Source organism: Danio rerio, chromosome 9 (assembly GCF_052040795.2).
Source record: "Danio rerio strain M-AB ecotype USA chromosome 9, GRCz13ab, whole genome shotgun sequence".
Classification (NCBI taxonomy): Eukaryota; Metazoa; Chordata; class Actinopteri; order Cypriniformes; family Danionidae; genus Danio; species Danio rerio.
In genome coordinates, this window is record NC_141029.1 from 17,178,308 (window position 1) to 17,203,802 (window position 25,495).

Genomic DNA, 25,495 nt, shown 5'->3' on the forward strand with positions numbered 1-25,495 from the left:
AATCACAGTAATGCAAACTCAGTCAGAGACATAGATTTTCACTTGCAACTTGCTTTAACATGTTTAACAGTGCATGAAATGTTGTCTAAAACAAAAAAGAATGATGCATTTTATGGCTGGATCTGTTTTTATCACTTTCTGAATTGGACGTTGAAAATGAGCTTATCTCAGCCAGCAGAGAGGTCAAATCACAGTAATGCAAACTCAGTCAGAGACATAGATTTTCACTTGCAACTTGCTTTAACATGTTTAACAGTGCATGAAATGTTGTCTAAATCAAAAAAGAATGATGCATTTTATGGCTAGATCTGGTTTTATTACATTCTGAATTGGACGTTGAAAATTAGCTTATCTCAGCCAGCAGAGAAGTCAAATCACAGTAATGCAAACTCAGTCAGAGACATAGATTTTCACTTGCAACTTGCTTTAACATGTTTAACAGTGTATGAAATGTTGTCTAAAACAAAAAAGAATGATGCATTTTATAGCTGGATCAGGTTTTATTACATTCTGAATTGGACGTTGAAAATGAGCTTATCTCAGCCAGCAGAGAGGTCAAATCACAGTAATGCAAACTCAGTCAGAGACATAGATTTTCACTTGCAACTTGCTTTAACATGTTGAACAGTGCATGAAATGTTGTCTAAAACAAAAAAGAATGATGCATTTTATGGCTGGATGTGGTTTTATTACATTCTGAATTGGACGTTGAAAATGAGCTTATCTCAGCCAGCAGAGAGGTCAAATCACAGTAATGCAAACTCAGTCAGAGACATAGATTTTCACTTGCAACTTGCTTTAACATGTTTAACAGTGCATGAAATGTTGTCTAAATCAAAAAAGAATGATGCATTTTATGGCTGGATCTGGTTTTATTACATTCTGAATTGGACGTTGAAAATGAGCTTATCTCAGCCAGCAGAGAGGTCAAATCACAGTAATGCAAACTCAGTCAGAGACATAGATTTTCACTTGCAACTTGCTTTAACATGTTTAACAGTGTATGAAATGTTGTCTAAAACAAAAAAGAATGATGCATTTTATAGCTGGATCAGGTTTTATTACATTCTGAATTGGACGTTGAAAATGAGCTTATCTCAGCCAGCAGAGAGGTCAAATCACAGTAATGCAAACTCAGTCAGAGACATAGATTTTCACTTGCAACTTGCTTTAACATGTTTAACAGTGCATGAAATGTTGTCTAAAACAAAAAAGAATGATGCATTTTATAGCTGGATCAGGTTTTATTATATTCTGAATTGTACGTTGAAAATGAGCTTATCTCAGCCAGCAGAGAGGTCAAATCACAGTAATGCAAACTCAGTCAGAGACATAGATTTTCACTTGCAACTTGCTTTAACATGTTTAACAGTGCATGAAATGTTGTCTAAAACAAAAAAGAATGATGCATTTTATGGCTGGATCTGGTTTTATTACATTCTGAATTGGACGTTGAAAATGAGCTTATCTCAGCCAGCAAAGAGGTCAAATCACAGTAATGCAAACTCAGTCAGAGACATAGATTTTCACTTGCAACTTGCTTTAACATGTTTAACAGTGCATGAAATGTTGTCTAAAACAAAAAAGAATGATGCATTTTATGGCTGGATCTGGTTTTATTACATTCTGAATTGGACGTTGAAAATGAGCTTATCTCAGCCAGCAGAGAGGTCAAATCACAGTAATGCAAACTCAGTCAGAGACATAGATTTTCACTTGCAACTTGCTTTAACATGTTTAACAGTGCATGAAATGTTGTCTAAAACAAAAAAGAATGATGCATTTTATGGCTGGATCTGGTTTTATTACATTCTGTATTGGACGTTGAAAATGAGCTTATCTCAGCCAGCAGAGAGGTCAAATCACAGTAATGCAAACTCAGTCAGAGACATAGATTTTCACTTGCAACTTGCTTTAACATGTTTAACAGTGCATGAAATGTTGTCTAAAACAAAAAAGAATGATGCATTTTATGGCTGGATCTGGTTTTATCACTTTCTGAATTGGACGTTGAAAATGAGCTTATCTCAGCCAGCAGAGAGGTCAAATCACAGTAATGCAAACTCAGTCAGAGACATAGATTTTCACTTGCAACTTGCTTTAACATGTTTAACAGTGCATGAAATGTTGTCTAAAACAAAAAAGAATGATGCATTTTATAGCTGGATCAGGTTTTATTACATTCTGAATTGGACGTTGAAAATGAGCTTATCTCAGCCAGCAGAGAGGTCAAATCACAGTAATGCAAACTCAGTCAGAGACATAGATTTTCACTTGCAACTTGCTTTAACATGTTTAACAGTGCATGAAATGTTGTCTAAAACAAAAAAGAATGATGCATTTTATGGCTGGATCTGTTTTTATCACTTTCTGAATTGGACGTTGAAAATGAGCTTATCTCAGCCAGCAGAGAGGTCAAATCACAGTAATGCAAACTCAGTCAGAGACATAGATTTTCACTTGCAACTTGCTTTAACATGTTTAACAGTGCATGAAATGTTGTCTAAATCAAAAAAGAATGATGCATTTTATGGCTAGATCTGGTTTTATTACATTCTGAATTGGACGTTGAAAATTAGCTTATCTCAGCCAGCAGAGAGGTCAAATCACAGTAATGCAAACTCAGTCAGAGACATAGATTTTCACTTGCAACTTGCTTTAACATGTTTAACAGTGTATGAAATGTTGTCTAAAACAAAAAAGAATGATGCATTTTATAGCTGGATCAGGTTTTATTACATTCTGAATTGGACGTTGAAAATGAGCTTATCTCAGCCAGCAGAGAGGTCAAATCACAGTAATGCAAACTCAGTCAGAGACATAGATTTTCACTTGCAACTTGCTTTAACATGTTGAACAGTGCATGAAATGTTGTCTAAAACAAAAAAGAATGATGCATTTTATGGCTGGATGTGGTTTTATTACATTCTGAATTGGACGTTGAAAATGAGCTTATCTCAGCCAGCAGAGAGGTCAAATCACAGTAATGCAAACTCAGTCAGAGACATAGATTTTCACTTGCAACTTGCTTTAACATGTTTAACAGTGCATGAAATGTTGTCTAAATAAAAAAAGAATGATGCATTTTATGGCTGGATCTGGTTTTATTACATTCTGAATTGGACGTTGAAAATGAGCTTATCTCAGCCAGCAGAGAGGTCAAATCACAGTAATGCAAACTCAGTAAGAGACATAGATTTTCACTTGCAACTTGTTTTAACATGTTTAACAGTGCATGAAATGTTGTCTAAAACAAAAAAGAATGATGCATTTTATAGCTGGATCTGGTTTTATTACATTCTGAATTGGACGTTGAAAATGAGCTTATCTCAGCCAGCAGAGAGGTCAAATCACAGTAATGCAAACTCAGTCAGAGACATAGATTTTCACTTGCAACTTGCTTTAACATGTTTAACAGTGCATGAAATGTTGTCTAAAACAAAAAAGAATGATGCATTTTATGGCTGGATCTGGTTTTATTACATTCTGAATTGGACGTTGAAAATGAGCTTATCTCAGCCAGCAGAGAGGTCAAATCACAGTAATGCAAACTCAGTCAGAGACATAGATTTTCTCTTGCAACTTGCTTTAACATGTTTAACAGTGCATGAAATGTTGTCTAAAACAAAAAAGAATGATGCATTTTATAGCTGGATCAGGTTTTATTACATTCTGAATTGGACGTTGAAAATGAGCTTATCTCAGCCAGCAGAGAGGTCAAATCACAGTAATGCAAACTCAGTCAGAGACATAGATTTTCACTTGCAACTTGCTTTAACATGTTTAACAGTGCATGAAATGTTGTCTAAAAAAAAAAGAATGATGCATTTTATGGCTGGATCTGGTTTTATTACATTCTGTATTGGACGTTGAAAATGAGCTTATCTCAGCCAGCAGAGAGGTCAAATCACAGTAATGCAAACTCAGTCAGAGACATAGATTTTCACTTGCAACTTGCTTTAACATGTTTAACAGTGCATGAAATGTTGTCTAAAACAAAAAAGAATGATGCATTTTATGGCTGGATCTGGTTTTATTACATTCTGAATTGGACGTTGAAAATGAGCTTATATCAGCCAGCAGAGAGGTCAAATCACAGTAATGCAAACTCAGTCAGAGACATAGATTTTCACTTGCAACTTGCTTTAACATGTTTAACAGTGCATGAAATGTTGTCTAAAACAAAAAAGAATGATGCATTTTATGGCTGGATCTGTTTTTATCACTTTCTGAATTGGACGTTGAAAATGAGCTTATCTCAGCCAGCAGAGAGGTCAAATCACAGTAATGCAAACTCAGTCAGAGACATAGATTTTCACTTGCAACTTGCTTTAACATGTTTAACAGTGCATGAAATGTTGTCTAAATCAAAAAAGAATGATGCATTTTATGGCTAGATCTGGTTTTATTACATTCTGAATTGGACGTTGAAAATGAGCTTATCTCAGCCAGCAGAGAGGTCAAATCACAGTAATGCAAACTCAGTCAGAGACATAGATTTTCACTTGCAACTTGCTTTAACATGTTTAACAGTGTATGAAATGTTGTCTAAAACAAAAAAGAACGATGCATTTTATAGCTGGATCAGGTTTTATTACATTCTGAATTGGACGTTGAAAATGAGCTTATCTCAGCCAGCAGAGAGGTCAAATCACAGTAATGCAAACTCAGTCAGAGACATAGATTTTCACTTGCAACTTGCTTTAACATGTTTAACAGTGCATGAAATGTTGTCTAAAACAAAAAAGAATGATGCATTTTATAGCTGGATCAGGTTTTATTATATTCTGAATTGTACGTTGAAAATGAGCTTATCTCAGCCAGCAGAGAGGTCAAATCACAGTAATGCAAACTCAGTCAGAGACATAGATTTTCACTTGCAACTTGCTTTAACATGTTTAACAGTGCATGAAATGTTGTCTAAAACAAAAAAGAATGATGCATTTTATGGCTGGATCTGGTTTTATTACATTCTGAATTGGACGTTGAAAATGAGCTTATCTCAGCCAGCAAAGAGGTCAAATCACAGTAATGCAAACTCAGTCAGAGACATAGATTTTCACTTGCAACTTGCTTTAACATGTTTAACAGTGCATGAAATGTTGTCTAAAACAAAAAAGAATGATGCATTTTATGGCTGGATCTGGTTTTATTACATTCTGAATTGGACGTTGAAAATGAGCTTATCTCAGCCAGCAGAGAGGTCAAATCACAGTAATGCAAACTCAGTCAGAGACATAGATTTTTACTTGCAACTTGCTTTAACATGTTTAACAGTGCAAGAAATGTTGTCTAAAACAAAAAAGAATGATGCATTTTATAGCTGGATCTGGTTTTATTACATTCTGAATTGGACGTTGAAAATGAGCTTATCTCAGCCAGCAGAGAGGTCAAATCACAGTATTGCAACCTCAGTCAGAGACATAGATTTTCACTTGCAACTTGCTTTAACATGTTTAACAGTGCATGAAATGTTGTCTAAAACAAAAAAGAATGATGCATTTTATGGCTGGATCTGGTTTTATTACATTCTGAATTGGACGTTGAAAATGAGCTTATCTCAGCCAGCAGAGAGGTCAAATCACAGTAATGCAAACTCAGTCAGAGACATAGATTTTCACTTGCAACTTGCTTTAACATGTTTAACAGTGCATGAAATGTTGTCTAAAACAAAAAAGAATGATGCATTTTATGGCTGGATCTGGTTTTATTACATTCTGAATTGGACGTTGAAAATGAGCTTATCTCAGCCAGCAGAGAGGTCAAATCACAGTAATGCAAACTCAGTCAGAGACATAGATTTTCACTTGCAACTTGCTTTAACATGTTTAACAGTGCATGAAATGTTGTCTAAAACAAAAAAGAATGATGCATTTTATAGCTGGATCAGGTTTTATTACATTCTGAAGTGGACGTTGAAAATGAGCTTATCTCAGCCAGCAAAGAGGTCAAATCACAGTAATGCAAACTCAGTCAGAGACATAGATTTTCACTTGCAACTTGCTTTAACATGTTTAACAGTGCATGAAATGTTGTCTAAAACAAAAAAGAATGATGCATTTTATAGCTGGATCAGGTTTTATTACATTCTGAATTGGACGTTGAAAATGAGCTTATCTCAGCCAGCAGAGAGGTCAAATCACAGTAATGCAAACTCAGTCAGAGACATAGATTTTCACTTGCAACTTGCTTTAACATGTTTAACAGTGCATAAAATGTTGTCTGAAACAAAAAAGAATGATGCATTTTATAGCTGGATCTGGTTTTATTACATTCTGAATTGGACGTTGAAAATGAGCTTATCTCAGCCAGCAGAGAGGTCAAATCACAGTAATGCAAACTCAGTCAGAGACTTAGATTTTCACTTGTAACTTGCTTTAACATGTTTAACAGTGCATGAAATGTTGTCTAAAACAAAAAAGAATGATGCATTTTATGGCTGGATCTGGTTTTATTACATTCTGAATTGGACGTTGAAAATGAGCTTATCTCAGCCAGCAGAGAGGTCAAATCACAGTAATGCAAACTCAGTCAGAGACATAGATTTTCACTTGCAACTTGCTTTAACATGTTTAACAGTGCATGAAATGTTGTCTAAAACAAAAAAGAATGATGCATTTTATGGCTGGATCTGGTTTTATTACATTCTGTATTGGACGTTGAAAATGAGCTTATCTCAGCCAGCAGAGAGGTCAAATCACAGTAATGCAAACTCAGTCAGAGACATAGATTTTCACTTGCAACTTGCTTTAACATGTTTAACAGTGCATGAAATGTTGTCTAAAACAAAAAAAGAATGATGCATTTTATGGCTGGATCTGGTTTTATTACATTCTGAATTGGACGTTGAAAATGAGCTTATCTCAGCCAGCAGAGAGGTCAAATCACAGTAATGCAAACTCAGTCAGAGACATAGATTTTCACTTGCAACTTGCTTTAACATGTTTAACAGTGCATGAAATGTTGTCTAAAACAAAAAAGAATGATGCATTTTATAGCTGGATCAGGTTTTATTACATTCTGAATTGGACGTTGAAAATGAGCTTATCTCAGCCAGCAGAGAGGTCAAATCACAGTAATGCAAACTCAGTCAGAGACATAGATTTTCACTTGCAACTTGCTTTAACATGTTTAACAGTGCATGAAATGTTGTCTAAAACAAAAAAGAATGATGCATTTTATGGCTGGATCTGTTTTTATCACTTTCTGAATTGGACGTTGAAAATGAGCTTATCTCAGCCAGCAGAGAGGTCAAATCACAGTAATGCAAACTCAGTCAGAGACATAGATTTTCACTTGCAACTTGCTTTAACATGTTTAACAGTGTATGAAATGTTGTCTAAAACAAAAAAGAATGATGCATTTTATAGCTGGATCAGGTTTTATTACATTCTGAATTGGACGTTGAAAATGAGCTTATCTCAGCCAGCAGAGAGGTCAAATCACAGTAATGCAAACTCAGTCAGAGACATAGATTTTCACTTGCAACTTGCTTTAACATGTTGAACAGTGCATGAAATGTTGTCTAAAACAAAAAAGAATGATGCATTTTATGGCTGGATGTGGTTTTATTACATTCTAAATTGGACGTTGAAAATGAGCTTATCTCAGCCAGCAGAGAGGTCAAATCACAGTAATGCAAACTCAGTCAGAGACATAGATTTTCACTTGCAACTTGCTTTAACATGTTTAACAGTGCATGAAATGTTGTCTAAATCAAAAAAGAATGATGCATTTTATGGCTAGATCTGGTTTTATTACATTCTGAATTGGACGTTGAAAATTAGCTTATCTCAGCCAGCAGAGAGGTCAAATCACAGTAATGCAAACTCAGTCAGAGACATAGATTTTCACTTGCAACTTGCTTTAACATGTTTAACAGTGTATGAAATGTTGTCTAAAACAAAAAAGAATGATGCATTTTATAGCTGTATCAGGTTTTATTACATTCTGAATTGGACGTTGAAAATGAGCTTATCTCAGCCAGCAGAGAGGTCAAATCACAGTAATGCAAACTCAGTCAGAGACATAGATTTTCACTTGCAACTTGCTTTAACATGTTGAACAGTGCATGAAATGTTGTCTAAAACAAAAAAGAATGATGCATTTTATGGCTGGATGTGGTTTTATTACATTCTGAATTGGACGTTGAAAATGAGCTTATCTCAGCCAGCAGAGAGGTCAAATCACAGTAATGCAAACTCAGTCAGAGACATAGATTTTCACTTGCAACTTGCTTTAACATGTTTAACAGTGCATGAAATGTTGTCTAAATCAAAAAAGAATGATGCATTTTATGGCTGGATCTGGTTTTATTACATTCTGAATTGGACGTTGAAAATGAGCTCATCTCAGCCAGCAGAGAGGTCAAATCACAGTAATGCAAACTCAGTAAGAGACATAGATTTTCACTTGCAACTTGCTTTAACATGTTTAACAGTGCATGAAATGTTGTCTAAAACAAAAAAGAATGATGCATTTTATAGCTGGATCTGGTTTTATTACATTCTGAATTGGACGTTGAAAATGAGCTTATCTCAGCCAGCAGAGAGGTCAAATCACAGTAATGCAAACTCAGTCAGAGACTTAGATTTTCACTTGCAACTTGCTTTAACATGTTTAACAGTGCATGAAATGTTGTCTAAAACAAAAAAGAATGATGCATTTTATGGCTGGATCTGGTTTTATTACATTCTGAATTGGACGTTGAAAATGAGCTTATCTCAGCCAGCAGAGAGGTCAAATCACAGTAATGCAAACTCAGTCAGAGACATAGATTTTCTCTTGCAACTTGCTTTAACATGTTTAACAGTGCATGAAATGTTGTCTAAAACAAAAAAGAATGATGCATTTTATAGCTGGATCAGGTTTTATTACATTCTGAATTGGACGTTGAAAATGAGCTTATCTCAGCCAGCAGAGAGGTCAAATCACAGTAATGCAAACTCAGTCAGAGACATAGATTTTCACTTGCAACTTGCTTTAACATGTTTAACAGTGCATGAAATGTTGTCTAAAACAAAAAAGAATGATGCATTTTATGGCTGGATCTGGTTTTATTACATTCTGTATTGGACGTTGAAAATGAGCTTATCTCAGCCAGCAGAGAGGTCAAATCACAGTAATGCAAACTCAGTCAGAGACATAGATTTTCACTTGCAACTTGCTTTAACATGTTTAACAGTGCATGAAATGTTGTCTAAAACAAAAAAGAATGATGCATTTTATGGCTGGATCTGGTTTTATTACATTCTGAATTGGACGTTGAAAATGAGCTTATCTCAGCCAGCAGAGAGGTCAAATCACAGTAATGCAAACTCAGTCAGAGACATAGATTTTCACTTGCAACTTGCTTTAACATGTTTAACAGTGCATGAAATGTTGTCTAAAACAAAAAAGAATGATGCATTTTATAGCTGGATCAGGTTTTATTACATTATGAATTGGACGTTGAAAATGAGCTTATCTCAGCCAGCAGAGAGGTCAAATCACAGTAATGCAAACTCAGTCAGAGACATAGATTTTCACTTGCAACTTGCTTTAACATGTTTAACAGTGCATGAAATGTTGTCTAAATCAAAAAAGAATGATGCATTTTATGGCTAGATCTGGTTTTATTACATTCTGAATTGGACGTTGAAAATTAGCTTATCTCAGCCAGCAGAGAGGTCAAATCACAGTAATGCAAACTCAGTCAGAGACATAGATTTTCACTTGCAACTTGCTTTAACATGTTTAACAGTGTATGAAATGTTGTCTAAAACAAAAAAGAATGATGCATTTTATAGCTGGATCAGGTTTTATTACATTCTGAATTGGACGTTGAAAATGAGCTTATCTCAGCCAGCAGAGAGGTCAAATCACAGTAATGCAAACTCAGTCAGAGACATAGATTTTCACTTGCAACTTGCTTTAACATGTTGAACAGTGCATGAAATGTTGTCTAAAACAAAAAAGAATGATGCATTTTATGGCTGGATGTGGTTTTATTACATTCTGAATTGGACGTTGAAAATGAGCTTATCTCAGCCAGCAGAGAGGTCAAATCACAGTAATGCAAACTCAGTCAGAGACATAGATTTTCACTTGCAACTTGCTTTAACATGTTTAACAGTGCATGAAATGTTGTCTAAATCAAAAAAGAATGATGCATTTTATGGCTGGATCTGGTTTTATTACATTCTGAATTGGACGTTGAAAATGAGCTTATCTCAGCCAGCAGAGAGGTCAAATCACAGTAATGCAAACTCAGTCAGAGACATAGATTTTCACTTGCAACTTGCTTTAACATGTTTAACAGTGTATGAAATGTTGTCTAAAACAAAAAAGAATGATGCATTTTATAGCTGGATCAGGTTTTATTACATTCTGAATTGGACGTTGAAAATGAGCTTATCTCAGCCAGCAGAGAGGTCAAATCACAGTAATGCAAACTCAGTCAGAGACATAGATTTTCACTTGCAACTTGCTTTAACATGTTTAACAGTGCATGAAATGTTGTCTAAAACAAAAAAGAATGATGCATTTTATAGCTGGATCAGGTTTTATTATATTCTGAATTGTACGTTGAAAATGAGCTTATCTCAGCCAGCAGAGAGGTCAAATCACAGTAATGCAAACTCAGTCAGAGACATAGATTTTCACTTGCAACTTGCTTTAACATGTTTAACAGTGCATGAAATGTTGTCTAAAACAAAAAAGAATGATGCATTTTATGGCTGGATCTGGTTTTATTACATTCTGAATTGGACGTTGAAAATGAGCTTATCTCAGCCAGCAAAGAGGTCAAATCACAGTAATGCAAACTCAGTCAGAGACATAGATTTTCACTTGCAACTTGCTTTAACATGTTTAACAGTGCATGAAATGTTGTCTAAAACAAAAAAGAATGATGCATTTTATGGCTGGATCTGGTTTTATTACATTCTGAATTGGACGTTGAAAATGAGCTTATCTCAGCCAGCAGAGAGGTCAAATCACAGTAATGCAAACTCAGTCAGAGACATAGATTTTCACTTGCAACTTGCTTTAACATGTTTAACAGTGCAAGAAATGTTGTCTAAAACAAAAAAGAATGATGCATTTTATAGCTGGATCTGGTTTTATTACATTCTGAATTGGACGTTGAAAATGAGCTTATCTCAGCCAGCAGAGAGGTCAAATCACAGTAATGCAACCTCAGTCAGAGACATAGATTTTCACTTGCAACTTGCTTTAACATGTTTAACAGTGCATGAAATGTTGTCTAAAACAAAAAAGAATGATGCATTTTATGGCTGGATCTGGTTTTATTACATTCTGAATTGGACGTTGAAAATGAGCTTATCTCAGCCAGCAGAGAGGTCAAATCACAGTAATGCAAACTCAGTCAGAGACATAGATTTTCACTTGCAACTTGCTTTAACATGTTTAACAGTGCATGAAATGTTGTCTAAAACAAAAAAGAATGATGCATTTTATGGCTGGATCTGGTTCTATTACATTCTGAATTGGACGTTGAAAATGAGCTTATCTCAGCCAGCAGAGAGGTCAAATCACAGTAATGCAAACTCAGTCAGAGACATAGATTTTCACTTGCAACTTGCTTTAACATGTTTAACAGTGCATGAAATGTTGTCTAAAACAAAAAAGAATGATGCATTTTATAGCTGGATCAGGTTTTATTACATTCTGAATTGGACGTTGAAAATGAGCTTATCTCAGCCAGCAAAGAGGTCAAATCACAGTAATGCAAACTCAGTCAGAGACATAGATTTTCACTTGCAACTTGCTTTAACATGTTTAACAGTGCATAAAATGTTGTCTAAAACAAAAAAGAATGATGCATTTTATAGCTGGATCAGGTTTTATTACATTCTGAATTGGACGTTGAAAATGAGCTTATCTCAGCCAGCAGAGAGGTCAAATCACAGTAATGCAAACTCAGTCAGAGACATAGATTTTCACTTGCAACTTGCTTTAACATGTTTAACAGTGCATAAAATGTTGTCTGAAACAAAAAAGAATGATGCATTTTATAGCTGGATCTGGTTTTATTACATTCTGAATTGGACGTTGAAAATGAGCTTATCTCAGCCAGCAGAGAGGTCAAATCACAGTAATGCAAACTCAGTCAGAGACTTAGATTTTCACTTGCAACTTGCTTTAACATGTTTAACAGTGCATGAAATGTTGTCTAAAACAAAAAAGAATGATGCATTTTATGGCTGGATCTGGTTTTATTACATTTTGAATTGGACGTTGAAAATGAGCTTATCTCAGCCAGCAGAGAGGTCAAATCACAGTAATGCAAACTCAGTCAGAGACATAGATTTTCACTTGCAACTTGCTTTAACATGTTTAACAGTGCATGAAATGTTGTCTAAAACAAAAAAGAATGATGCATTTTATGGCTGGATCTGGTTTTATTACATTCTGTATTGGACGTTGAAAATGAGCTTATCTCAGCCAGCAGAGAGGTCAAATCACAGTAATGCAAACTCAGTCAGAGACATAGATTTTCACTTGCAACTTGCTTTAACATGTTTAACAGTGCATGAAATGTTGTCTAAAACAAAAAAGAATGATGCATTTTATGGCTGGATCTGGTTTTATTACATTCTGAATTGGACGTTGAAAATGAGCTTATCTCAGCCAGCAGAGAGGTCAAATCACAGTAATGCAAACTCAGTCAGAGACATAGATTTTCACTTGCAACTTGCTTTAACATGTTTAACAGTGCATGAAATGTTGTCTAAAACAAAAAAGAATGATGCATTTTATAGCTGGATCAGGTTTTATTACATTCTGAATTGGACGTTGAAAATGAGCTTATCTCAGCCAGCAGAGAGGTCAAATCACAGTAATGCAAACTCAGTCAGAGACATAGATTTTCACTTGCAACTTGCTTTAACATGTTTAACAGTGCATGAAATGTTGTCTAAAACAAAAAAGAATGATGCATTTTATGGCTGGATCTGTTTTTATCACTTTCTGAATTGGACGTTGAAAATGAGCTTATCTCAGCCAGCAGAGAGGTCAAATCACAGTAATGCAAACTCAGTCAGAGACATAGATTTTCACTTGCAACTTGCTTTAACATGTTTAACAGTGCATGAAATGTTGTCTAAATCAAAAAAGAATGATGCATTTTATGGCTGGATCTGGTTTTATTACATTCTGAATTGGACGTTGAAAATTAGCTTATCTCAGCCAGCAGAGAGGTCAAATCACAGTAATGCAAACTCAGTCAGAGACATAGATTTTCACTTGCAACTTGCTTTAACATGTTTAACAGTGTATGAAATGTTGTCTAAAACAAAAAAGAATGATGCATTTTATAGCTGGATCAGGTTTTATTACATTCTGAATTGGACGTTGAAAATGAGCTTATCTCAGCCAGCAGAGAGGTCAAATCACAGTAATGCAAACTCAGTCAGAGACATAGATTTTCACTTGCAACTTGCTTTAACATGTTGAACAGTGCATGAAATGTTGTCTAAAACAAAAAAGAATGATGCATTTTATGGCTGGATCTGGTTTTATTACATTCTAAATTGGACGTTGAAAATGAGCTTATCTCAGCCAGCAGAGAGGTCAAATCACAGTAATGCAAACTCAGTCAGAGACATAGATTTTCACTTGCAACTTGCTTTAACATGTTTAACAGTGCATGAAATGTTGTCTAAAACAAAAAAGAATGATGCATTTTATGTCTGGATCTGGTTTTATTACATTCTGAATTGGACGTTGAAAATGAGCTTATCTCAGCCAGCAGAGAGGTCAAATCACAGTAATGCAAACTCAGTCAGAGACATAGATTTTCACTTGCAACTTGCTTTAACATGTTTAACAGTGCATGAAATGTTGTCTAAAACAAAAAAGAATGATGCATTTTATAGCTGGATCTGGTTTTATTACATTCTGAATTGGACGTTGAAAATGAGCTTATCTCAGCCAGCAGAGAGGTCAAATCACAGTAATGCAACCTCAGTCAGAGACATAGATTTTCACTTGCAACTTGCTTTAACATGTTTAACAGTGCATGAAATGTTGTCTAAAACAAAAAAGAATGATCCATTTTATGGCTGGATCTGTTTTTATCACTTTTTGAAATGGACGTTGAAAATGAGCTTATCTCAGCCAGCAGAGAGGTCAAATCACAGTAATGCAAACTCAGTCAGAGACATAGATTTTCACTTGCAACTTGCTTTAACATGTTTAACAGTGCATGAAATGTTGTCTAAAACAAAAAATAATGATGCATTTTATAGCTGGATCTGGTTTTATTACATTCTGAATTGGACGTTGAAAATGAGCTTATCTCAGCCAGCAGAGAGGTCAAATCACAGTAATGCAAACTCAGTCAGAGACATAGATTTTCACTTGCAACTTGCTTTAACATGTTTAACAGTGCATGAAATGTTGTCTAAAACAAAAAAGAATGATGCATTTTATAGCTGGATCTGGTTTTATTACATTCTGAATTGGACGTTGAAAATGAGCTTATCTCAGCCAGCAGAGAGGTCAAATCACAGTAATGCAAACTCAGTCAGAGACATAGATTTTCACTTGCAACTTGCTTTAACATGTTTAACAGTGCATGAAATGTTGTCTAAAACAAAAAAGAATGATCCATGTTATGGCTGGATCTGTTTTTATCATTTTTTGAAATGGACGTTGAAAATGAGCTTATCTCAGCCAGCAGAGAGGTCAAATCACAGTAATGCAAACTCAGTCAGAGACATAGATTTTCACTTGCAACTTGCTTTAACATGTTTAACAGTGCATGAAATGTTGTCTAAAACAAAAAAGAATGATGCATTTTATACCTGGATCTGGTTTTATTACATTCTGAATTGGACGTTGAAAATGAGCTTATCTCAGCCAGCAGAGAGGTCAAATCACAGTAATGCAAACTCAGTCAGAGACATAGATTTTCACTTGCAACTTGCTTTAACATGTTTAACAGTGCATGAAATGTTGTCTAAAACAAAAAAGAATGATGCATTTTATGGCTGGATCTGGTTTTATTACATTCTGAATTGGACGTTGAAAATGAGCTTATCTTAGCCAGCAGAGAGGTCAAATCACAGTAATGCAAACTCAGTCAGAGACATAGATTTTCACTTGCAACTTGCTTTAACATGTTTAACAGTGCATGAAATGTTGTCTAAAACAAAAAAGAATGATGCATTTTATAGCTGGATCTGGTTTTATTACATTCTGAATTGGACGTTGAAAATGAGCTTATCTCAGCCAGCAGAGAGGTCAAATCACAGTAATGCAAACTCAGTCAGAGACATAGATTTTCACTTGCAACTTGCTTTAACATGTTTAACAGTGCATGAAATGTTGTCTAAAACAAAAAAGAATGATCCATTTTATGGCTGGATCTGTTTTATCACTTTCTGAATTGGACGTTGAAAATGAGCTTATCTCAGCCAGCAGAGAGGTCAAATCACAGTAATGCAAACTCAGTCAGAGACATAGATTTTCACTTGCAACTTGCTTTAACATGTTTAACAGTGCATGAAATGTTGTCTAAAACAAAAAAGAATGATCCATTTTATGGCTGGATCTGTTTTTATCACTTTCTGAATTGGACGTTGAAAATGAGCTCATCTCAGCCAGCAGAGAGGTCAAATCACAGTAATGCAAACTCAGTCAGGGACATAGATTTTCACTTGCAACTTGCTTTAACATGTTTAACAGTGCAGGAAATGTTGTCTAAAACAAAAAAGAATGATGCATTTTATGGCTGGATCTGTTTTTATCACTTTCTGAATTGGACGTTGAAAATGAGCTTATCTCAGCCAGCAGAGAGGTCAAATCACAGTAATGCAAACTCAGTCAGAGACATAGATTTTCACTTGCAACTTGCTTTAACATGTTTAACAGTGCATGAAATGTTGTCTAAAACAAAAAAGAATGATGCATTTTATGGCTGGATCTATTTTTATCACTTTCTGAATTGGACGTTGAAAATGAGCTTATCTCAGCCAGCAGAGAGGTCAAATCACAGTAATGCAAACTCAGTAAGAGACATAGATTTTCACTTGCAACTTGCTTTAACATGTTTAACAGTGCATGAAATGTTGTCTAAAACAAAAAAGAATGATGCATTTTATGGCTGGATCTGGTTTTATTACATTCTGAATTGGACGTTGAAAATGAGCTTATCTCAGCCAGCAGAGAGGTCAAATCACAGTAATGCAAACTCAGTCAGAGACATAGATTTTCACTTGCAACTTGCTTTAACATGTTTAACAGTGCATGAAATGTTGTATAAAACAAAAAAGAATGATGCATTTTATAGCTGGATCAGGTTTTATTATATTCTGAATTGTACGTTGAAAATGAGCTTATCTCAGCCAGCAGAGAGGTCAAATCACAGTAATGCAAACTCAGTCAGAGACATAGATTTTCACTTGCAACTTGCTTTAACATGTTTAACAGTGCATGAAATGTTGTCTAAAACAAAAAAGAATGATGCATTTTATGGCTGGATCTGGTTTTATTACATTCTGAATTGGACGTTGAAAATGAGCTTATCTCAGCCAGCAAAGAGGTCAAATCACAGTAATGCAAACTCAGTCAGAGACATAGATTTTCACTTGCAACTTGCTTTAACATGTTTAACAGTGCATGAAATGTTGTCTAAAACAAAAAAGAATGATGCATTTTATGGCTGGATCTGGTTTTATTACATTCTGAATTGGACGTTAAAAATGAGCTTATCTCAGCCAGCAGAGAGGTCAAATCACAGTAATGCAAACTCAGTCAGAGACATAGATTTTCACTTGCAACTTGCTTTAACATGTTTAACAGTGCAAGAAATGTTGTCTAAAACAAAAAAGAATGATGCATTTTATAGCTGGATCTGGTTTTATTACATTCTGAATTGGACGTTGAAAATGAGCTTATCTCAGCCAGCAGAGAGGTCAAATCACAGTAATGCAACCTCAGTCAGAGACATAGATTTTCACTTGCAACTTGCTTTAACATGTTTAACAGTGCATGAAATGTTGTCTAAAACAAAAAAGAATGATGCATTTTATGGCTGGATCTGGTTTTATTACATTCTGAATTGGACGTTGAAAATGAGCTTATCTCAGCCAGCAGAGAGGTCAAATCACAGTAATGCAAACTCAGTCAGAGACATAGATTTTCACTTGCAACTTGCTTTAACATGTTTAACAGTGCATGAAATGTTGTCTAAAACAAAAAAGAATGATGCATTTTATGGCTGGATCTGGTTTTATTACATTCTGAATTGGACGTTGAAAATGAGCTTATCTCAGCCAGCAGAGAGGTCAAATCACAGTAATGCAAACTCAGTCAGAGACATAGATTTTCACTTGCAACTTGCTTTAACATGTTTAACAGTGCATGAAATGTTGTCTAAAACAAAAAAGAATGATGCATTTTATAGCTGGATCAGGTTTTATTACATTCTGAATTGGACGTTGAAAATGAGCTTATCTCAGCCAGCAGAGAGGTCAAATCACAGTAATGCAAACTCAGTCAGAGACATAGATTTTCATTTGCAACTTGCTTTAACATGTTTAACAGTGCATGAAATGTTGTCTAAAACAAAAAAGAATGATGCATTTTATGGCTGGATCTGTTTTTATCACTTTCTGAATTGGACGTTGAAAATGAGCTTATCTCAGCCAGCAGAGAGGTCAAATCACAGTAATGCAAACTCAGTCAGAGACATAGATTTTCACTTGCAACTTGCTTTAACATGTTTAACAGTGCATGAAATGTTGTCTAAATCAAAAAAGAATGATGCATTTTATGGCTGGATCTGGTTTTATTACATTCTGAATTGGACGTTGAAAATTGGCTTATCTCAGCCAGCAGAGAGGTCAAATCACAGTAATGCAAACTCAGTCAGAGACATAGATTTTCACTTGCAACTTGCTTTAACATGTTTAACAGTGTATGAAATGTTGTCTAAAACAAAAAAGAATGAGGCATTTTATAGCTGGATCAGGTTTTATTACATTCTGAATTGGACGTTGAAAATGAGCTTATCTCAGCCAGCAGAGAGGTCAAATCACAGTAATGCAAACTCAGTCAGAGACATAGATTTTCACTTGCAACTTGCTTTAACATGTTGAACAGTGCATGAAATGTTGTCTAAAACAAAAAAGAATGATGCATTTTATGGCTGGATGTGGTTTTATTACATTCTGAATTGGACGTTGAAAATGAGCTTATCTCAGCCAGCAGAGAGGTCAAATCACAGTAATGCAAACTCAGTCAGAGACATAGATTTTCACTTGCAACTTGCTTTAACATGTTTAACAGTGCATGAAATGTTGTCTAAAACAAAAAAGAATGATGCATTTTATAGCTGGATCTGGTTTTATTACATTCTGAATTGGACGTTGAAAATGAGCTTATCTCAGCCAGCAGAGAGGTCAAATCACAGTAATGCAAACTCAGTCAGAGACATAGATTTTCACTTGCAACTTGCTTTAACATGTTTAACAGTGCATGAAATGTTGTCTAAAACAAAAAAGAATGATGCATTTTATGGCTGGATCTGTTTTTATCACTTTCTGAATTGGACGTTGAAAATTAGCTTATCTCAGCCAGCAGATAGGTCAAATCACAGTAATGCAAACTCAGTCAGAGACATAGATTTTCACTTGCAACTTGCTTTAACATGTTTAACAGTGCATGAAATGTTGTCTAAAACAAAAAAGAATGATGCATTTTATAGCTGGATCTGGTTTTATTACATTCTGAATTGGACGTTGAAAATGAGCTTATCTCAGCCAGCAGAGAGGTCAAATCACAGTAATGCAAACTCAGTCAGAGACATAGATTTTCACTTGCAACTTGCTTTAACATGTTGAACAGTGCATGAAATGTTGTCTAAAACAAAAAAGAATGATGCATTTTATGGCTGGATCTGGTTTTATTACATTCTAAATTGGACGTTGAAAATGAGCTTATCTCAGCCAGCAGAGAGGTCAAATCACAGTAATGCAAACTCAGTCAGAGACATAGATTTTCACTTGCAAGTTGCTTTAACATGTTTAACAGTGCATGAAATGTTGTCTAAAACAAAAAAGAATGATGCATTTTATGTCTGGATCTGGTTTTATTACATTCTGAATTGGACGTTGAAAATGAGCTTATCTCAGCCAGCAGAGAGGTCAAATCACAGTAATGCAAACTCAGTCAGAGACATAGATTTTCATTTGCAACTTGCTTTAACATGTTTAACAGTGCATGAAATGTTGTCTAAAACAAAAAAGAATGATGCATTTTATGGCTGGATCTGTTTTTATCACTTTCTGAATTGGACGTTGAAAATGAGCTTATCTCAGCCAGCAGAGAGGTCAAATCACAGTAATGCAAACTCAGTCAGAGACATAGATTTTCACTTGCAACTTGCTTTAACATGTTTAACAGTGCATGAAATGTTGTCTAAATCAAAAAAGAATGATGCATTTTATGGCTGGATCTGGTTTTATTACATTCTGAATTGGACGTTGAAAATTGGCTTATCTCAGCCAGCAGAGAGGTCAAATCACAGTAATGCAAACTCAGTCAGAGACATAGATTTTCACTTGCAACTTGCTTTAACATGTTTAACAGTGTATGAAATGTTGTCTAAAACAAAAAAGAATGAGGCATTTTATAGCTGGATCAGGTTTTATTACATTCTGAATTGGACGTTGAAAATGAGCTTATCTCAGCCAGCAGAGAGGTCAAATCACAGTAATGCAAACTCAGTCAGAGACATAGATTTTCACTTGCAACTTGCTTTAACATGTTGAACAGTGCATGAAATGTTGTCTAAAACAAAAAAGAATGATGCATTTTATGGCTGGATGTGGTTTTATTACATTCTGAATTGGACGTTGAAAATGAGCTTATCTCAGCCAGCAGAGAGGTCAAATCACAGTAATGCAAACTCAGTCAGAGACATAGATTTTCACTTGCAACTTGCTTTAACATGTTTAACAGTGCATGAAATGTTGTCTAAAACAAAAAAGAATGATGCATTTTATAGCTGGATCTGGTTTTATTACATTCTGAATTGGACGTTGAAAATGAGCTTATCTCAGCCAGCAGAGAGGTCAAATCACAGTAATGCAAACTCAGTCAGAGACATAGATTTTCACTTGCAACTTGCTTTAACATGTTTAACAGTGCATGAAATGTTGTCTAAAACAAAAAAGAATGATGCATTTTATGGCTGGATCTGTTTTTATCACTTTCTGAATTGGACGTTGAAAATGAGCTTATCTCAGCCAGCAGATAGGTCAAATCACAGTAATGCAAACTCAGTCAGAGACATAGATTTTCACTTGCAACTTGCTTTAACATGTTTAACAGTGCATGAAATGTTGTCTAAAACAAAAAAGAATGATGCATTTTATAGCTGGATCTGGTTTTATTACATTCTGAATTGGACGTTGAAAATGAGCTTATCTCAGCCAGCAGAGAGGTCAAATCACAGTAATGCAAACTCAGTCAGAGACATAGATTTTCACTTGCAACTTGCTTTAACTTGTTGAACAGTGCATGAAATGTTGTCTAAAACAAAAAAGAATGATGCATTTTATGGCTGGATCTGGTTTTATTACATTCTAAATTGGACGTTGAAAATGAGCTTATCTCAGCCAGCAGAGAGGTCAAATCACAGTAATGCAAACTCAGTCAGAGACATAGATTTTCACTTGCAAGTTGCTTTAACATGTTTAACAGTGCATGAAATGTTGTCTAAAACAAAAAAGAATGATGCATTTTATGTCTGGATCTGGTTTTATTACATTCTGAATTGGACGTTGAAAATGAGCTTATCTCAGCCAGCAGAGAGGTCAAATCACAGTAATGCAAACTCAGTCAGAGACATAGATTTTCACTTGCAACTTGCTTTAACATGTTTAACAGTGCATGAAATGTTGTCTAAAACAAAAAAGAATGATGCATTTTATAGCTGGATCTGGTTTTATTACATTCTGAATTGGACGTTGAAAATGAGCTTATCTCAGCCAGCAGAGAGGTCAAATCACAGTAATGCAAACTCAGTCAGAGACATAGATTTTCACTTGCAACTTGCTTTAACATGTTTAACAGTGCATGAAATGTTGTCTAAAACAAAAAAGAATGATCCATTTTATGGCTGGATCTGTTTTTATCACTTTTTGAAATGGACGTTGAAAATGAGCTTATCTCAGCCAGCAGAGAGGTCAAATCACAGTAATGCAAACTCAGTCAGAGACATAGATTTTCACTTGCAACTTGCTTTAACATGTTTAACAGTGCATGAAATGTTGTCTAAAACAAAAAAGAATGATGCATTTTATAGCTGGATCAGGTTTTATTACATTCTGAATTGGACGTTGAAAATTAGCTTATCTCAGCCAGCAGAGAGGTCAAATCACAGTAATGCAAACTCAGTCAGAGACATAGATTTTCACTTGCAACTTGCTTTAACATGTTTAACAGTGCATGAAATGTTGTCTAAAACAAAAAAGAATGATGCATTTTATGGCTGGATCTGGTTTTATTACATTCTGTATTGGACGTTGAAAATGAGCTTATCTCAGCCAGCAGAGAGGTCAAATCACAGTAATGCAAACTCAGTCAGAGACATAGATTTTCACTTGCAACTTGCTTTAACATGTTTAACAGTGCATGAAATGTTGTCTAAAACAAAAAAGAATGATGCATTTTATGGCTGGATCTGGTTTTATTACATTCTGAATTGGACGTTGAAAATGAGCTTATCTCAGCCAGCAGAGAGGTCAAATCACAGTAATGCAAGCTCAGTCAGAGACATAGATTTTCACTTGCAACTTGCTTTAACATGTTTAACAGTGCATGAAATGTTGTCTAAAACAAAAAAGAATGATGCATTTTATAGCTGGATCAGGTTTTATTACATTCTGAATTGGACGTTGAAAATGAGCTTATCTCAGCCAGCAGAGAGGTCAAATCACAGTAATGCAAACTCAGTCAGAGACATAGATTTTCACTTGCAACTTGCTTTAACATGTTTAACAGTGCATGAAATGTTGTCTAAAACAAAAAAGAATGATGCATTTTATGTCCGGATCTATTTTTATCACTTTCTGAATTGGACGTTGAAAATGAGCTTATCTCAGCCAGCAGAGAGGTCAAATCACAGTAATGCAAACTCAGTCAGAGACATAGATTTTCACTTGCAACTTGCTTTAACATGTTTAACAGTGCATGAAATGTTGTCTAAAACAAAAAAGAATGATGCATTTTATAGCTGGATCTGGTTTTATTACATTCTGAATTGGACGTTGAAAATGAGCTTATCTCAGCCAGCAGAGAGGTCAAATCACAGTAATGCAAACTCAGTCAGAGACATAGATTTTCACTTGCAACTTGCTTTAACATGTTTAACAGTGCATGAAATGTTGTCTAAAACAAAAAAGAATGATCCATTTTATGGCTGGATCTGTTTTTATCACTTTCTGACTTGGACGTTGAAAATGAGCTTATCTCAGCCAGCAGAGAGGTCAAATCACAGTAATGCAAACTCAGTCAGAGACATAGATTTTCACTTGCAACTTGCTTTAACATGTTTAACAGTGCATGAAATGTTGTCTAAAACAAAAAAGAATGATGCATTTTATGGCTGGATCTGGTTTTATTACATTCTGAATTGGACGTTGAAAATGAGCTTATCTCAGCCAGCAGAGAGGTCAAATCACAGTAATGCAAACTCAGTCAGAGACATAGATTTTCACTTGCAACTTGCTTTAACATGTTTAACAGTGCAAGAAATGTTGTCTAAAACAAAAAAGAATGATGCATTTTATAGCTGGATCTGGTTTTATTACATTCTGAATTGGACGTTGAAAATGAGCTTATCTCAGCCAGCAGAGAGGTCAAATCACAGTAATGCAAACTCAGTCAGAGACATAGATTTTCACTTGCAACTTGCTTTAACATGTTTAACAGTGCATGAAATGTTGTCTAAAACAAAAAAGAATGATGCATTTTATAGCTGGATCAGGTTTTATTACATTCTGAATTGGACGTTGAAAATGAGCTTATCTCAGCCAGCAGAGAGGTCAAATCACAGTAATGCAAACTCAGTCAGAGACATAGATTTTCACTTGCAACTTGCTTTAACATGTTTAACAGTGCATGAAATGTTGTCTAAAACAAAAAAGAATGATGCATTTTATGGCTGGATCTGGTTTTATTACATTCTGAATTGGACGTTGAAAATGAGCTTATCTCAGCCAGCAGAGAGGTCAAATCACAGTAATGCAAACTCAGTCAGAGACATAGATTTTCACTTGCAACTTGCTTTAACATGCTTAACAGTGCATGAAATGTTGTCTAAAACAAAAAAGAATGATGCATTTTATAGCTGGATCAGGTTTTATTACATTCTGAATTGGACGTTGAAAATGAGCTTATCTCAGCCAGCAGAGAGGTCAAATCACAGTAATGCAAACTCAGTCAGAGACATAGATTTTCACTTGCAACTTGCTTTAACATGTTTAACAGTGCATGAAATGTTGTCTAAAACAAAAAAGAATGATGCATTTTATGGCTGGATCTGGTTTTATTACATTCTGTATTGGACGTTGAAAATGAGCTTATCTCAGCCAGCAGAGAGGTCAAATCACAGTAATGCAAACTCAGTCAGAGACATAGATTTTCACTTGCAACTTGCTTTAACATGTTTAACAGTGCATGAAATGTTGTCTAAAACAAAAAAGAATGATGCATTTTATGGTTGGATCTGGTTTTATTACATTCTGAATTGGACGTTGAAAATGAGCTTATCTCAGCCAGCAGAGAGGTCAAATCACAGTAATGCAAACTCAGTCAGAGACATAGATTTTCACTTGCAACTTGCTTTAACATGTTTAACAGTGCATGAAATGTTGTCTAAAACAAAAAAGAATGATGCATTTTATAGCTGGATCAGGTTTTATTACATTCTGAATTGGACGTTGAAAATGAGCTTATCTCAGCCAGCAGAGAGGTCAAATCACAGTAATGCAAACTCAGTCAGAGACATAGATTTTCATTTGCAACTTGCTTTAACATGTTTAACAGTGCATGAAATGTTGTCTAAAACAAAAAAGAATGATGCATTTTATGGCTGGATCTGTTTTTATCACTTTCTGAATTGGACGTTGAAAATGAGCTTATCTCAGCCAGCAGAGAGGTCAAATCACAGTAATGCAAACTCAGTCAGAGACATAGATTTTCACTTGCAACTTGCTTTAACATGTTTAACAGTGCATGAAATGTTGTCTAAATCAAAAAAGAATGATGCATTTTATGGCTGGATCTGGTTTTATTACATTCTGAATTGGACGTTGAAAATTAGCTTATCTCAGCCAGCAGAGAGGTCAAATCACAGTAATGCAAACTCAGTCAGAGACATAGATTTTCACTTGCAACTTGCTTTAACATGTTTAACAGTGTATGAAATGTTGTCTAAAACAAAAAAGAATGATGCATTTTATAGCTGGATCAGGTTTTATTACATTCTGAATTGGACGTTGAAAATGAGCTTATCTCAGCCAGCAGAGAGGTCAAATCACAGTAATGCAAACTCAGTCAGAGACATAGATTTTCACTTGCAACTTGCTTTAACATGTTGAACAGTGCATGAAATGTTGTCTAAAACAAAAAAGAATGATGCATTTTATGGCTGGATGTGGTTTTATTACATTCTGAATTGGACGTTGAAAATGAGCTTATCTCAGCCAGCAGAGAGGTCAAATCACAGTAATGCAAACTCAGTCAGAGACATAGATTTTCACTTGCAACTTGCTTTAACATGTTTAACAGTGCATGAAATGTTGTCTAAAACAAAAAAGAATGATGCATTTTATAGCTGGATCTGGTTTTATTACATTCTGAATTGGACGTTGAAAATGAGCTTATCTCAGCCAGCAGAGAGGTCAAATCACAGTAATGCAAACTCAGTCAGAGACATAGATTTTCACTTGCAACTTGCTTTAACATGTTTAACAGTGCATGAAATGTTGTCTAAAACAAAAAAGAATGATGCATTTTATGGCTGGATCTGTTTTTATCACTTTCTGAATTGGACGTTGAAAATGAGCTTATCTCAGCCAGCAGATAGGTCAAATCACAGTAATGCAAACTCAGTCAGAGACATAGATTTTCACTTGCAACTTGCTTTAACATGTTTAACAGTGCATGAAATGTTGTCTAAAACAAAAAAAGAATGATGCATTTTATGGCTGGATCTGGTTTTATTACATTCTGAATTGGACGTTGAAAATGAGCTTATCTCAGCCAGCAGAGAGGTCAAATCACAGTAATGCAAACTCAGTCAGAGACATAGATTTTCACTTGCAACTTGCTTTAACATGTTTAACAGTGCATGAAATGTTGTCTAAATCAAAAAAGAATGATGCATTTTATGGCTGGATCTGGTTTTATTACATTCTGAATTGGACGTTGAAAATGAGCTTATCTCAGCCAGCAGAGAGGTCAAATCACAGTAATG